This window comes from Dasypus novemcinctus, chromosome 2 (genome assembly GCF_030445035.2).
Source record: "Dasypus novemcinctus isolate mDasNov1 chromosome 2, mDasNov1.1.hap2, whole genome shotgun sequence".
NCBI classification, from domain to species: Eukaryota; Metazoa; Chordata; class Mammalia; order Cingulata; family Dasypodidae; genus Dasypus; species Dasypus novemcinctus.
This window is the reverse complement of record NC_080674.1, coordinates 71,355,987-71,373,317: the sequence shown is the minus strand read 5'-3', so window position 1 is coordinate 71,373,317 and position 17,331 is coordinate 71,355,987. Positions and strand designations below refer to the sequence as shown.

At 41.5% G+C, this 17,331-nt stretch overlaps 1 pseudogene; it reads right to left on the bottom strand.

The window, feature by feature from the left end:
• Nucleotides 1-7,795: 7,795 nt before the first annotated feature.
• Nucleotides 7,796-11,299, bottom strand: LOC101419687 (solute carrier family 25 member 44 pseudogene; annotated as a pseudogene).
• Nucleotides 11,300-17,331: the final 6,032 nt, after the last annotated feature.

Genomic DNA, 17,331 nt, shown 5'->3' with positions numbered 1-17,331 from the left:
TACTATCAAGGAAAGGAAACAATTTTTTAAATTTTTAGGTGTTAGCAAAGGAAGATGAAAAACATCCTAATTCATTTAAATATTGACTTTTTCGTTGTTTTGTTTGTTTTATTTGGATGAGAGAACAAATGGTAATGAAAAGTGATACAAAATAAATTTTATTACTTTTTTCTCACAATTGTATAATTGTATCAATAGAATTTGTATTAAATATATTAATTGATTACCATTGGCAATCCATGTGACAGAGGAAAAGAAAAAAGTATACAAAGGTCCTGAATTTGAATCAAGGTTTTCTCATTCATTTCTTTGATGTGTGACCCTGAGCACATTCTGACTCTCGGTATTCTAATCTGTGTAATGTTGTGGGTTTTTTTTTTACTGGTGGTGGGCGTGTGAGTTACTTACTGATGGGTAAAAGTGTTTATAAATAAATGTGCAATATTTCACGTTCAGTATGATGGCTATTACTGTGTTGCATTTGTATAAAAGTTTAGGGCTTACAGAATGATAATCAAATTTAACATTTTATCTACATCAAAATTATGAGGGGACAACAGCCATGGTTTAAAACTAGAAATTCTAAAATACAGCTCCTAAAGACTTTCTTTGAACAAGCATCTAAGTTGGGTTTTTATGGGCAGAATATGTTAGTGTTTTTTAAATATTTAGCAAGAAAGCCATAAATGACACAGTCTTATTAGAGATTCTTTCAGGTAATAGCACTCACCTACTTTCATTTCTAATGTAAATATCAGGTATCAGTATCTATCTGTTAGTTAAACTGAGATTAAATATTGACTTTTTTGTAACTTTCAGTTGGAAATTATTTCAAAGTTTAAAGTAAAAAAAAAAAACCTTTGAACTTGAATGAAAATTTTTTCCTTCTGATGATTAATTTTTTCTTTTTTGCCTTTAATGAGTCAACCAATTCTCTCACCTGCCAATGTATCTTCTATTAATCAAGCAGAATATATGTATTGTGTTTATTTACTAAGTAGAGTAGGCGAGGTAAGAAGGAATCAATGCATACTTCTGTACAGCACTCTTCCCTCGTGTAGTCAAGGAGATGAGGTATCTCGAAAATGAAATGACAATAAAAAATTAAGGGACAGATAATTGCTGGATTAGTGTTGAAATAACACTCGCCATCTAAGTGGATCTGCCCACCTGGCTGCCCATGTTCTGCTGCTGCCGTCACTGTGACTTGCTCTTTGCTCACACTAATTCCTCTCCCTGCAATGTTCCCCTTCCACCTCTGTGTCTTCTACTCCTTCGAGACTGAGCTAAGATACCCCTTCTATTAAAAACAGCAGCAACAAAAAGCACCTTTTAAAATTTCTCTTAATACCTAGGTGGCTTCTCTCAATTCTGCACATAATCCAAAAACACTTCTTCTGAATCTTTTTACTACCTAATGTTAGTGTGTGTGGATCTTCCTCCTAGACTGTAACACGGAGGGCTAGCTCATACTTATGTAATCCAAGGTAGAAAGTGACTTAACATTAGACATTATATAAAAAGAGTCAGATTCCTATACTGGAAATTCCTAAAACTCAAAGCAACTTTGATTCTTTCAACTGCTACTGTGGTGACCTAATTTTGCACTTAACTCCTGTTAATACTGAAAGGAACAAATATTTGATATTCATCTTCATTGTGTTCTGTGGGTTGGTTTCCTGTTATTTCTTTCCCCCTTTGTAGGGGAAGGGAGTAAAGGAAACTTCCTTGTTAACCTATGACTGTACTGAATATGTTTGAAAATTAAACACAGAGGGCAAAGGCAAGATTTCTGACTTTTTTCAAACATATTCAGCACAGTTGTAGGTTTTATCTAAAGGGAGTAAAGTTAAAACACATACAAAAACATTGAAGAGGGGTAAATGTTGGTCACAGATCTCCAGTGAAAGGTGTACCAGGAAATAAACTTTTGTCGATTCTTAAAATCAAATTTTTAATACAAAAATTCCTTTGCATTTTTATTTTTTAGATTAGGTATAAAAGCCAAATGCATGGCAGACTAAAAACAGCACTGTTATTTAATGGAACATGACATTCTGTAATAGGGAAAGCTGAGGACATAGGTTTGGAAACCAATAGTGAACCTCAAGTCCTGCCTAGAAGCAGGAGATTGCATAAGAGAATTTCAGGTAGAGAAAACAATTTCAGGCTTTGAACAGGCATTCCCTCAGCTAAATTCACAAACTACCATATAAGTGATGTACAACTTTCTTCATTTTACAAAATGATGAGAAGTTGGCCATTACTTTGAAAGAAATCTTAGTGTACATTATTTCCCCCTAAAAAAAAGTGTTTAGTTCCTGTCTTTGTAGGACACATGCTACAGATAGAATTACAATAACATGCACACACTAGCACGCACTTCAATCAGACTGTCATCATACAGGCCCTACCAGAGATTCCTAGCCAGTCAGCATGCCGACCCTGCTAGAGGCTGTCACTCAGTCAGCATGCCAACCCTGCTAGAGACAGTCTTACAAACACTAAGGGTCTCAATTAAATCCTAGACATACTTCTGATGTCTGTGTTACCCTTAGGGGAAGTCAAAACTCTACCCTGCCAACATCACACCCGGGCTCAATTATTAGGTATTTTTTTAAAATGCACGCAAGTCAAAATGCATCCTGGAAAAGCTGGGTAAATGTATCAAATTTCTCAACATCACACAACATGCTTCTGAGCTTGGCACAAGACAATGGAATGTGCATAAGACTTTATAACCCAGATATAATTCTCTCAATTATTGAATACTTTTCCCTTGTCCTTTGGCTACCCCAAGCACCAGTGAGCTTCTCTGGGACTCAGATCTCCTGTTCACAGAAAAAAGACATTTATTTCTAAACAGCTGTATCACATGAATCTTCAAAATGCCAGTGCTTCCGAAGATCCAATGTGGGTTGCAAAGAGAGACACCCAGAACTTCCCATGAAAAACTCAATCATTCAGACAAGGAGTACAACTATATTGTATCCTTAACTCTAAATTCTTGCAAAAACACAGAGACAATGATATAGCGCAGATCCTTCGCACAATGCATGCTCTTAAAAGATTGTCTTATACTGCTTTCCAACCTATTGTAAAACAAAAATTAAAATAAAAAACAGTAGAGCTACAAGTATGAATGTAACATTAAAAAAATTTTTTTTTAAATTATAAACTGAATTTGCTTTTGCTTACAGTTACTGCCAGTTTGGGCTCACTCTTTGCCTCTACTTATGGTTGTAAAACCAAAAAAATGTACCATAGCTTTGAAAACATTTTGGTTATAAGCCACTAATTTAAAAGGCCACAAAAGGGGAAACCGCAAACCCCTAGTCTGGAAAAGCCTAGCGAAAAAGAGTCTTCAGGGAAGTCTTTCTTCGGTTTGTAAAATACCTGGTTAATAAGTTAACATTATATGTATTAAATCTTTAAAAGAATAAAAAAAACCTGTAAGGTCATGTTTAATAAAAATAAGTAAAAAAATGTAAATCTGCCCTCTCCTAAATGCATACAGTAAAATCCATCAGTTGCCAATTATAATTTAAGGTAAATTAACCAGGGGAAGCGGACTTGGCCCAGTGGTTAGGGCGTCCATCTACCACATGGGAGGTTCGCGGTTCAAACCCTGGGCCTCCCTGACCTGTGTGGAGCTGGTCCACGTGCAGTGCTGATGCGCGCAAGGAGTGCCTTGCCACGCAGGGGGTGTCCCCGGCATAGGGGAGCCCCACGTGCAGGGAGTGCGCCCCATTAGGAGAGCCGCCCAGCGCGAAGGAGAGTGCAGCCTGCCCAGGAATGGCGCTGCACACACAGAGAGCTGACGCAGCAAGATGACACAAAAGTAGACACAGATTCCTGGTGCCACTGACAACAATACAACAGTAGAAAAGGAGACAGAAGAACACACAGCAAATGGGCACAGAGAACAGACAACTGGGGCCGGGGGAGGAGGAGAGGAGAAAAATAAATACGTAAAATAAATCTTTTTTAAAAAAAAGATAGATACCTAGCCTCAAAATTGTGAGCCAATACATTTCCATTGTTTATGTAAAAAAATAGAAAGATGAAAGATAGAAAGATAGATGATAGACAATGATACATCAAAGGTGGCAAAATGTTATAACTCGTGGATCTGGGTATCTGGAGGCTGGGTATGTTGGAGTAGTCTGGATGGGGTTTGTATTATTTTTGCAACTGTCCTGTAAGTTTGAAATGATTTCAAAATAAAAAGTTAAAAAATATACATAAGTTACCTTTAAGTAACTTGTGTTGTCCTCAGTAATATAGAAACTCACTGTTGGAAGGTTGCTTTCTAATGAGTCCTCCCACGTAAGTGGTTATCGACAGTTACGTTATACCCAAACCTGTTTTTACTACTTGTATTTTTTACTATTTAGATGTAGTTTAGTTTAATATTTTTTTAGGGGATCAATAAAAATGTTTAATTATACTGCAAAGATTCCCTACAGTGTAACAGTGAATATTGACTGTTAATATCTACAAGAAAGAAAGAAAAAAAAAATCTACGAGAGTCCACAGTACATCTGCATTTTCATCCCCCTGTCCCTTAGTAGTTTGCTGTCTTGCCCAGTCTTTCAAGTTTCTTCTACAGTTTTGCCTTTAGACCAATACATCAAAAATTCCAACTGGGGAAGTGGACTTGGCCCAATGGATAGGGTGTCCGCCTACCACACGGGAGGTCCATGGTTCAAACCCCGGGCCTCGACCTATGTGGAGCTGGCTCATGCTCAGTGCTGATGCGCACAAGGAGTGCCATGCCACACAGGGGTGCCCCCCCATAGGGGAGCCCCACGCACAAGGAGTGCACCCTGTAAGGAGAGCCACCCAGCACGAAAGAAAGTGCAGCCTGCCCAGGAATGGTGCCGCACACACGGAGAGCTGACACAACAAGATGACGCAACAAAAAGAAACACAGATTCCCGGTGCTGCTGATAAGGATAGAAGCAGTCACAGAAAAACACACAGCAAATGGACACAGAGAGCACACTACTGGGAGTGAGGGGAAGGGGAGAGAAATAAATAAAGAAAGAAAGAAATCATTAAAAAAAAAAAAATCCAACTGGTCTGGTATCTAGTTCTGGGGAACAGAAGCCCACTGTACTATCCCCACCAAGACATATTTTAATCAAACCCAATCCCAGTCCCTAAATTCTTAGTTGGAAAAGTGGGGACCAGGGGTTTCTTCAATAATACATACCTCTTCCTTTAAAACTCTGTGTGTTGGGAAGCAGATGTGGCTCAAGCAATTGGGCTCCCTTCTACCATATGGGAGGTCCAGATTTCGATTACAGGGTCTCCTGGTGAAGGCAAGCTGGTCCACGTGGTAAGCTGGCCCAAGTGGAGTGCTGGCCCACACAGGAGTGCTGGCCCACGCTGGAGTGCTGGCCCATGCAGAAGTACTAACCCACGCAGGAGTGCTGGCCCACGTGGAAAGCTGGTGCAGCAAGATGATGCAACAAAAAGAAACACAGAGGAAAGACAATAAGAGATGCAGCACACCAGGGAGCTGAGATGGTGCAAGAGATTGAGCACCTCTCTCCCACTCCAGAAAGTCCCGAGGTTGGTTCCTGGTGCCACCTAATGAGAAGACAAGCAGACACAGAAGAACACACAGTGAATGGACACAGAGAGCAGACAATAGGGTGGGGGGGGGAGGGAGGGAGAGGGAAAAATAATAAATCTTTTTAAAAAAACACAACTCTGTGTGTGTGAGAGAGAGACTGGGGGTTGTGGTGGTAAAAGGCTGTGAAATACTATAAAAGAAAACTAAACAAGGAAGGAGAGTCTGGGGGGGATAAATACCCTACAACATGAGAGGCAGGAGATGGCCTCCTCCTCCATGACACTTCACCTACTTGCCATTGTGGGGGAGGAAGGAACAGAGGTCTCTAGGGAGAGGAAGGTATGGAGCTGAGAAAAGCATCCTTATCTTCAGTAAGGATAAGCTTGAAGAGGGGGAAGGCACCCTGGTTCCATTAGACTATAGTTTTTGCAGTAAAAGGGTGGCTGAGGCCCAGAAGATTCAGAATGATTTGTGGGCCCAGCCTTTTGGATGGCCATTCACAGTAGAAATTGGAGGACTCCCTTGACAAAGTGCAAGGCGGGACAAACAAAAGTAAAAATAAATGTAACTGAAAGGGGGGAAAAGCCCTCAAAGATAAAGGAACCAAAATGGGCAGTGGTGGTGTGAAGGTATACAAATGTTGTCTTCAGAGTCTGTTCTGACCAGGCAGGAAGAATGTAGACCAGCCATAAGAAATACCAAGGCTTTAGGTAACTAGTACCTTTCAAATTGGCATCATGGCCTTTCCCAGAGAGTGGGACCATTAAGGTTTGAAGGATGATCCAGGCCAAATGTCTCAAGTAGAAATGCATGGTTTTTGGCATACCTTCTCATTCTGTGTGCTGCCACTCCATGCAACACAGGCTTGGTGGAGTTGGAGCTGGGGAGAAGGATGAAGCAGGGAAGGAATGCCCATTACCCAGCTCCTGAGGAGAGCATCAACAGATCATCTCAGCAGTATCAGGCTGGTAGATGCAGTAGTCCTGGTATTGGGTGACTTCTTTCCTCTCCTCCAAGCATCTCTCCACAAGGCAACATGGCTGGGATGACTCTTTGCATCCAGAGAGAAGAGAAACAAACAGTTCTGCATCTCAGAGACTCCCATGTAAGATGGCATGTATTGCTGAGTCCCAGTGATTAGGTATGTATATATGTGTAGGTCCAGAGCTGCCCAGGGCTGAGAACCTGCATTGCCCTCTCCTAGGCTTGGCTCAGTTGACCCAGGGAAGATAACTCTTGGGCACACACACCTCCTCATTGCTTTGCAAACCAACTAAACTCTCAAACTGACTTTTCAGAATAGTGGTCCAGGTCCACTGTGCCCCAGACAGACTGATCTACTTAGAGCTATGCTAACTGCTGTGGTCATCTGGGCCAGGCAAAGCCAACAGCTTATACTGTCCTGGGGGCTCTGGGACTAAAGGGACATTGAAGGGCTAGGGGAGTGGGATTAAGGAAAAAGCTACATTACATTTTCCACCTGCTGTGGAGAGGGTGGGCTCCAACTGCAGGACTGGCATTTTAGCAGAATTAAGACAATAGCTTGTTTCACGATGTTACTCACACACACACACACATACACACACACACCAAAATAAAGTATCAACATTTCCCCCCAACATAAAAACACCACCAAAGGAGAGGATGAGTGCCCTGGAGAGCCAGAGGTATTTTTGCCTCTCCTACTCCCAGTTCAAAAGTAGTGGTACCTTGCTCCAATGGTAGGGGAAAGTAGTAGTCTGGTGGGCAACTCAGTCCCAAAATAAAAATAAGCAAGGCTAGGAGATGAGGTAAGAGAGGGCTGATGGAAGCTGCTTGGACTCTGGGCTGTAAACTCAAGAAAAAGAACCAGTGGTAGTAAGCAAGTTCTATGTAGAGCTCTTCTAGGATCTCAGGGATATAGCTGGAGGGGGAAGCCAGAAGAAGGGTCAGCAGGTGGGAGTTTCCATATGGTAGGATCAAGTACAGGGATTGAGAGACAGAGCCCAGTTTGGCAAGAGAATTAAAAATAGTGAGAGCAGGGTATCTAGGCTGGGAGTCTCTTCAGCAAGAGCAGTTCAAAGCCTCTGTCCCTGCCCCAGACAGGCCATTTGTTCTATGGAAGGGCTGGGTGTGTGATGGGGGCATTTGAAGAGGATGCTATCCTCCTCCTTACTCTTCCCCTGACCTAGTGTAGTGTGGGAAACAGCAGACTTCCCTCCCCACCACTGGTTACCACTGTCTCGAGTCCACCAGCTCAGGGGGTCCACTCAGCTCAAGGCTGAGTTTCTTGAGGTTCTCATAGCCCACCACAATGATAATGATGATGGTGGAGGGTGTGGCTGAGATGATTCTGGCTGAGAGACCCCTCATGAGGCCCCAAGGCCCCCCTTCTGTCATCAGCTGTCACAAGTTCAGGGTGATGGAGTTCTTGCCTGAAACCTACACAGAGGTTTGGATGACATCTGTGGGATTGGTAAGGAAGGAGGCGGAGGCTGCAGCCAAGGGCTCTGAGACTCTTGAAAGACAAGGTGAGGGCACTCCTTAGGATAAGAGCTGCTCTGCATAGAAGTGATAGAAGGGTCACCAAGCAGCTCTGGGATGTAGGTAAGCAGTGAAACCATGTAGCTGTGGTAGAAGCCTTTTTCCCCCCACCCCCACTCCCCCGCCCTGGTTGTTTGTTATCTCTGTCTATTTGCTGTGTCTTCTTCATCCTCTTCTGTTGTTGTCAGTGCAGTACGGGAATCTGTGTTTCTTTTTGTTGCGTTACCTTGTTGTGTCATCTCTTCATGTGGGCAGCGCCATTCTTAGACAGGCTGCACTTTCTTTTGTGCTGGGCGGCTCTCCTTACAGGGTGCACTCCCTACACATGGGGCTCCCCTATGCAGGGGACACCCCTGCGTGGCACAGCACTCCTTGTGCGCATCAGCACTGCGCATGGGCCAGCTCCACACAGGTCAGGGAGGCCTGGGGGTTGAACCATTGACCTCCCACGTGGACGGACGCCCTAACCACTGGGCCAAGTCCACTTCCCTGGCAGAAGCCTTGAAGACCATCAGCCTGCAGAATCTGCCTGATGATGTCCTTGGTTTGGCCAAAGGCTATCATCTCTCATCCCTCTAGTTCCCCCGTACCTGAAAGCCCCATTTTATCACCCTTGCAGTGCATCATCAGGTACTGGAAGTCATCAGTGGGCACTGTGATGCTCTGGGCCACCAGGGAGGCCAAGCCACCAGCCACCAGTGATTTGACTGTGTTGCTCTGGCTATATTCAGGTACAAACTTTGGGGGCGATCTCGTAAGTGGTGACATAGCACTGGCCAGAGATGAGGGTGAAGGTGTTGACCAGGAACCCCGGTAGAGGCTAGTCACTCCATCTGCCTGCAGGATTTTGATGAAGGTGTCAAAGATCTCATGGTAGACACTTCCACTCTTCTAAACCTGCACAGGTACAGATGAGAGTGAATGGGTAGATGCTGGCATGGATCATCATTCTCATTGCCATACCTAACATGTTGAACTTCTTCTGGTCCAGGTGTTCTCACTCAGTCTGGATGTTGCATTTGTCCTCTGTTGTACCTGAAGACCCTGGCAGAGCTCAAGATGAGCTGGACAAACCAACGACTTGGAAGGATTCAGGGCTTCTTGGTGGGCTTCTGGATGTCACTGACATGTGGGAGGTTCCTAAAGGCTTCTCAGACCCAGGCGGTTCTGTGCCTCTGAGATGAACTCTAAGCTGGGACCGCTGGGCCTCAGCGCCCACTCCACCCCTGTAACCAAGGACTGCTGGCCTCTGCTCCCATCTTCCATCTCCTCTTGGGTCCTGCTACTGCCCTTAAAATATTTTATAAACTGATGAAATGTGATTGACCCGGAAAAGAGATGTTACTGTTGTGGACTATGGGTGGGAGGCTCTTTGTCTCTTAAGAGATAACCTAAACTGTCTGTGACTTGTGGGTGTGGGATGATAAGAGGCTGCAGTCCTGCCCTTGGTGACCATGGCAACGACTCCAGTCCCAGGAAACAGTTTATCAATGCAAACCCTATAGACTTTGAATATTCAGGGGAAATGCAAACCAAGATAAGCTAAAGCTTATCCAGAATGTATGAAGTCCATGCTAAAAGCTTACCTAAGATGTGGAAGATATATATGCTAATTCAAGCCTATTGAGAACTGAAACAAAAGGACCATTTAACCTTTCCTCTCTGTATAAAAGAAACTCGAAAATCTTGTTCGGGGCTGGGGTTTGCAACAGGAAGCTCCCCGAGTCCGCTGGCCATCAATAAACCATTTTTCCTTCTCAAAAGCATTCCTGAGTCCTGGCCTCTCTATACGCAAATAATTGAACCTCTCTCAAATTCTACAACATTATGATACAAAGCAAGTTAATTGTTTTGGAAAGTCTCAATAACAATGTTGCTTTAAAAATGTTGTCAATTTAGATGTGGCCAAAACAGCTATAACTGATTGGAAGAAAAATATACAAAAATCTATAAGATTTCTGTACTAATGTCCCTTCCCAAGTATCTTTAATGTTTCACTCCATTTTTAAAAAACTGAAACTGAAAGTCATCCATGGTCATTTTGGGTATAGTTCATGCAAACAAAATTTAATTTTAAATTTAAAAATGATAAAAATTGGGAAGCAGACATGGCTCAACTGATAGAGTGCCCATCTACCATATGGAAGGTTCAGGGTTCGATCCCCAGGGCCTCCTGACCCGTGTGGTAAGTGCAGTGCTGCTGTGGACAAGGAGTGCTATGACACGCAGGGGTGCCCCACGTACAAGGAGTACACCCTGCAAGAAGAGCCACCTGTGTTAAAAAAAGCACAGCCTGCCAGGAGTGGCACTGCACACACAGAGAGCTGATGCAGCAAGATGATGCAACAAAAAAGAGACGCAGTTTCCCAGTGCTGCCAGATAATGCAAGTGCACACAAAAGAACACACAGCGAATGGACACAGAGAGCAGGCAATGGGGGGAAGGGGAGAGAAATAAATAAAATAAATCTTTTCAAAAAATGATAAAAATGAAGAGGAAGTATATACTCAAAGAAAAGGCTTTGATCTTCATCAAACTATTTGTAAATGAATGGCCATTATAAAAACAAAAATTAACTATTTAAGGTATTTGCCACTTTTTGATCCCTACCATTAACCAACCTTTTTCACCTGAAATTGATACTACTGATTCCAACAATGTCTGATGAGAGAGCAACAACCAGTTGACTAAATGTACTTGTGTTACCAAATGACTGCAGATACAAAGTGGTTGGGATATTCATATCATTTATTATGGTTACCGGATTTTATCTAGGTTCTTTGACTAAGCTGCGGAAACGAATTTCAAGAGCACATTGGGTGAGTTAGGTCAGTAGTTTATTCAGGTAGGGAGGGACGAGAAATGGGAGAAAATAACAGATCAGGGGCCCCAGGTAGAGAGGGAAGGGGTTGAGAAGTGTTAAAGTGGGCTGATTTACAGGCTACAATTTCCCTTTATAGGTTATAAATCCCCAGGTTTACTTGTGTAGTGATCTAAATGGGGGAGAAGGCAGCCAGCATCAGGGTCCAGAGGCGAGACAGCGAGAGCAAGAGAGCAAGAGAGCAAGAGAGCAAGAGAGCAAGAGAGCAAGAGAGCAAGAGAGCAAGAGAGCAAGAGAGCAAGAGAGCAAGAGAGCAAGAGAGCAAGAGAGCACTCACTCAGGCCTTGAGCTTGGCTTTTTGACTCGTTCATTATCCCACTCTTTTGCTAAGGGCAGGGAAGGAGTTCCAGCTGTTTGCCATTTTGATTGATTACCCCACCATCAATCTTTTATGAGGGCCCAATGAGAAAAGTCCTTGGGGGAATACCTGGGGCTTCTCTGGCTTCCAGAGGAAGTCTTTGTTCTGGATGGCAGGATCTTGGGGGGGCGGGGTCTTCCAGCAGCCACCTTGGGGGTTATTGATGTCCACGTGGACTCTCTGCCAGGTTCCAGATCCATCTACTGATTCCCTATCTTACTAGCCTGCTTCAGTATGACTCCTTCATACACTACTAAACTTTTAAAATTTATTTTTAAGACAACAAAACTTTAAGATAAGACTTACTAATTAGGCGGCAGTGTATTTAATGTGAAATATTTGTTTAGCTTCATTTTCGTTACCATTTTGCCTATGTCATATAGTTTTGGGGTTGAATGCATCTTTATTTCCATGGTTTAGCAAAATGCCTGGCACTGAATAGATGAATGCATTAAAATAAAAGGAACCTAGATGGGGGGAAAGGAGATTTAGAAACAGGGAAGAGCATGTACAAAATTTTGTGATCTGTGTGAATACTAAAAGTAAAGCTACAACATGAAACATGGGACTGTATAGCATAGCAAACCTTGTAAAAAATGAGTATGGTTAGTAGTGCATATATAAGAATGTTTTTCTGTGAAACAGAAGAAATGTACATTAGTGTTACAAGATGTTAGTATCAGGGTGATATTTGGGCAAAAATGCAACCAAAACAAACTATGGACAGTAATGTATAGTAATTTATTAATAGCCTTCCATTAATGGTTTTTAAAAAAAGGTGTATGCTAAGCGAAAGAAACTAGATAAAAAGTACTATATATTGTTTGACTCCATCTATACAAAATGTAAGTACAAATAAATTATGGGGGCTGAAATAGACTAGCAGTTATGTATGGCAGAAGAATAGAGTGATTGAGAGGTGACTACTAAGGGGTGGGGGTTTTTCTTTATTGTTTTTTGTTTGTTTTTTCTTTTGGAGTAATGAAAATGCTGTAATAGTGATTGAAGTGATGAATGCAACTCTGTGATTATACCAAATGTCACTGATTGTACATTTAGATAGATTGTATGGTTTATGAATGTGTTTCAATAAAATTGATAAATAAAAAAAATGTGCGTGACCTCAAAATCATAGCCTGTTTGTGAATAGGCAGTTGCAGATGTCTCCTTTGCTCCCTGTCATTGAAATGGAGCACAGTGGCTCATCTACAGTATCATAGCTGGTGCCACTCATTTTTAACAATCCCCCCTACATGCAACAAAATCATGTTCTGGAATAGACATGTAGTAATCAATAATGACCACATTTTCTTTTTTTGTTTTCTTTTTAAAAATGTCCTCCTTCAAGCACATTCAGCTACATAATGTAGTGGTGTACATTACATTTACATGTTATAAAAGTCATCATGCATTACCAAGTGATCATGTTTTCTCTTCATTTTTTTAGTGTTGAAACATTTCATAAATTAAAAAGAGTAAATTTAAATTTTATATTATTCAAATTCAGTAAAATATTTAATGTGTGAACTAACATTTGCATTTATGAAACAAAAGTAGTACATCTCATAGTTTGCAGTTTCAGTGTTTTAAAGTTAAGCATAAATTTAAAAACTTCAAATAGCCACATAAAATGGCCACAGTTGAAGTAATTTAACATGTATTTATTTATTTTATTATTATAATTATTTTTTTCGGTGGTACCAGGGATTGAAACCAGGACTTTGTACAGCAGAAGCAGGTGCTCAACCCACGGAGCTACACCTGCTCCCTGCTTTGTCTTTACAACAACTGTGCTATCCTTGTTATTTGGAATCTACTAGTTAAGTGTAGAGATAATGTGCACCACAAGGGTGGGAGACTCTACCTAGGTCCCACCAGGAAACTAAACTTCCTTTACAAACTTATTCTCCAAAAGAATATGAATAGCTGAATCCACTTGTGTCAGACAATCCTCTGAAATAACTTCCACAGAAAATATTAAGTATTTTAAGGATAAGTAACAAAAATGTGTTCATTTCAAATTAACATCTATACTATTAAAACTCCACTGTCACTTGGAGTTGTCCTGAATGATATTGCAGGCACAGAGGCAGGACATTGTATATCTCACCATAACCCACTGAATGGCCTGGGAGAGAGTGTAAACTACAGTGTAAACTATAATCCATGCTGTGTAGCAGTGCTCCAAAATGTGTTCACCAAATGCAATGAATGTGCCACACTAATGAAAGAAGTTGTTGATGTGGGAAAAGTGGGGGTGTGTGGGGAGGGGGGCATATGGTATTCTCCTATATATTCTTTTTTTTTTTTTTTTTTTTTTTTCATTTACATTTTTTTTTTAATTTTTTTATTTTTTATTGACTTTGTAATAATATTACATTAAAAATATATATGTGAGGTCCCATTCAACCCCACCCCCCCACCCCCCCTCTCCCCCCCCCCAACAACACTCGTTCCCATCATCATGACACATCCATTGGATTTGGTAAGTACATCTTTGGGCACCTCTGCACCTCATATACATTGGTTCACATCATGGCCCATACTCTCCTCTATTCCATCATGTAGGCCCTGTGAGGATTTACAATGTCCGGTGATTACCTCTGAAGCACCATCCAGGGCAGCTCCATGTCCCGAAGACGCCTCCACCTCTCATCTCTTCCTGCCTTTCCCCATACCCTTTGTCCATTATGTCCACTTTTCCCAATCCAATGCCACCTCTTCTATGTGGACACTGGATTGGTTGTGTCCATTGCACCTTTATGTCAAGCTCCTATATATTCTTAAGGTAACATTTTTGTGATCCATATATCTTTTTAAAATAAATAAAAAATATATTTTAAAAAACACAACAAAAACCAACTCCCCTGTAATTTCAGTAACTGTGGAGAACTTAGACCAACAGTTTTTCAGGGATGAATATCTTATCACTGACGTTGTTTGGGATTTCCCCATTCGTGATAATGATAAAAAGCATGCTGGCTTTATTTAGTGAACTTTATTTCTTTATGTCTTTAAATTGTCTATAGGCGAGCAGATGTAGCTCAAGTGGTTGAGTGCCTGCTTCCCATGTACAAGGTCCTAGGTTCAATCCTTGGTACCTCCTTAAAAAACATTACCTGTAGACAGTGCACCCTCTTATTGCCTGCCCCTGAGGTAGACAGCTTCTCACGCCACCCCACTACCCCACCCTTACACCACTAAGATGATATGCAAGGGAGACCATACAGAGTCTTAAAAATGCTGGGGTTTTAGATTTCATGCTGTGGCATGGAAAGGAAGGTTTTGAAGGAAGTTGCACAAACAGAACTGTATTAGGAAGAAAAGACCTTTGGTGACTATGGATAGAATACATTGGGAGAGACTGAGGCTTCAGATTGATTATTGCAGTTGCAATTTTGTGAATCTTTCCCAAACCCAGCAGTTCCCTGATTGCCCAAACCCCTTAAGTGTTCTGAATGCTAAGTAGCCCAAAGCTGAGCTGGCCCCCCTCAGTCTGGTCTTTTGTAGTGCTACGGACTCGCCAAGCCCATCAGCCTTCCCTACTCAAAGCCCCTTAACACACCCTGTTTTGTAAACCCAGCTCAGGGCTCAACACCAGTATCACATTTCCTTCCAGAAATGTTCTGGTCCTTTCAGCCTATTGCCGCCTCTTCAGAACTTTCCCTCCCCAGAATTCTTGGCACTTTTTGGATCTGTCAGCTCTGAGATAAGTTTTGTTAAAGTGCTTAAGAAATGATAAGGAGTATATAAGTGTAAATTATAGTTATCTCTGGAATTGTTATTTAAATATGTGTTCTGTGGAAAATTCCTGAAGGGTCAGGCCTGATTTTCCAGCTTTGAATTCTGAAGAGCACTACACTAACTCACAGCAGGGCCTGTCCTAACTTTCAAACCCTACCCTAGCCCTGACATTCTTTCGAGCCTGGCTCAAGACAAGACTGCTTTTATTGAGAAAATTTAGGCAGCTCTCATCTTTCCTCTTCCACAGCGTCTAAAGTGTCAAATGCTCCTCTTTGGTCCTCCACTCCCTTCCCTCTCCCCACCTCACATCTTGATCTCAAATTTTCAGAGACAGGACCTCCCTCAACCCTCTCAGTGTTAGCTTTACGTTCTCCTTCAGTGATTCACAATGTAAAATTCCTGGTACAAGTGTGCCTCCTGAGGGGCTGCCACTGATCCTAAACTGGAAGTCCCGTCCATGGTTTCAAACACAGGAGTTTTGTGTTTTTCTTTTTAAGGAGTACAGTTTTGTATAACAGTATGGACTACTATCTTCTACAGGAGTTATTCAGGGTAACTAATCTTTGCTCTTCATATACTAGAGTATTTGCAATAGCTCGAGTTTACTCAGGAATCAATTTTGTGTTGTACTGAGAAGAAGAGTTGCCAGCAACTTTGCAAAGTTCAGTTTTCTGATAGAAGGCGTTGCTTTTGGTGCATTTGTATCAGTGTCGACTTGGTTGGTCTTCAAGTGTTTCCTTTAAATGTAAATTATTGGTAGTTTAGCTTCCCTATTATTAATTTGGTGTGGGTTGTTTAGTTAACCATAAAGTTTTTGTGACGCTTCTTTCCATCGGTAGGATTTTTGGACCATAATTTCAAGGAATTAGATTTTAAAATGCTATGGGATTCTAAGAGGACTTTCTATACACCTATGGCTAAAACAGATGCTTTGATTATGTGCTCCTCGTGAATCTGACCTATTTATATAATTTAAAACATGGAATCCAAGTAACTGTAATGAAATGACTGAGTTATTTTAAATTTAGGTATTGTTTTAAAATATAAAATCATATGGGCAAGCTCATATTTCTCTTATCAAGAAAATACCTATCAAGTAATTGTATATTTTGTAAGCAGCAGCAAATAGACTTCAATTTGTTTATGAGGAAAAAAGCATTACTAACATCCCTAGTATATACTGTGATATGGTATTATGATATATTGACAACATATGTATTGTTCTATCAAAAACATATGGCTTAGGGAAGTGGACTTGACCCAGCAGTTAGGGCGTCCGTCTACCACATGGGGGGTCCGCAGTTCAAACCCCGGGCCTCCGTGACCTGTGTGGAACTGGCCCATGCACAGTGCTGATGCATGCAAGGAGTGCCCTGCCATGCAGGGGCGTCCCCCACATAGGGGAGCCCCACGCACAAGGAGTGTGCCCCGTAAGGAAAGCCGCCCAGCACCAAAAAAAGTGCAGCCTGCCCAAGAATGGCACCACACACACGGAGAGCTGACACGACAAGATGACGCAGCAAAAAGAAACACAGATTCCCGTGCCGCTGACAACAACAGAAGCAGACAAAGAAGACGCAGCAAATAGACACAGAGAACAGACAACCAGGGTGGGGGGGGAAGGGGAGAGAAATAAATAAATAAATAAATCTTAAAAACAAAACAAAACAAAAAAAGCATATGGCTTAGAGCTTGTTTGCTTTTTAAATGTTAGTTATAAAATATTTCAAATGTGCTCAAAGTACACAGCATAAAAGAACTCATTTTATATAGGCAACTTGGAACAAATACTAACATTCATAACTCTTTCCAACCATTCACATGGTTCAAAATTCAAAAGGTGAAAAAAAATGAATACAATGTCTTATGTCTCTTGTCCCTCTCTCCAGAGGCATCCCATATTACTTGCTCCTCTTGCATCCTTCAGAGATATTTTAAGCTTATACAAGTGTATATGTATATATTTTTCACAAGCAATAGCATTCATACACATTGTTCTCCCCTTTCCTTTATTTCACTTACCTACGTTGAAGATAGTTCCAGATAAGCACAGAGAGAGCTGCCTTATTCTTTTTGATATCCATATGGTATGCTATTTGAGGAGGTTTATTGATGGGCATTTAAATTGTTCCCAATATTTTGCTCTAATGAACAGTGTTGCAGTGAGTAATTTTGTACATAGCATATTTCACATATATACAGATATATCAGTAGGATAAATTATTAGAAGTCAGAATATTC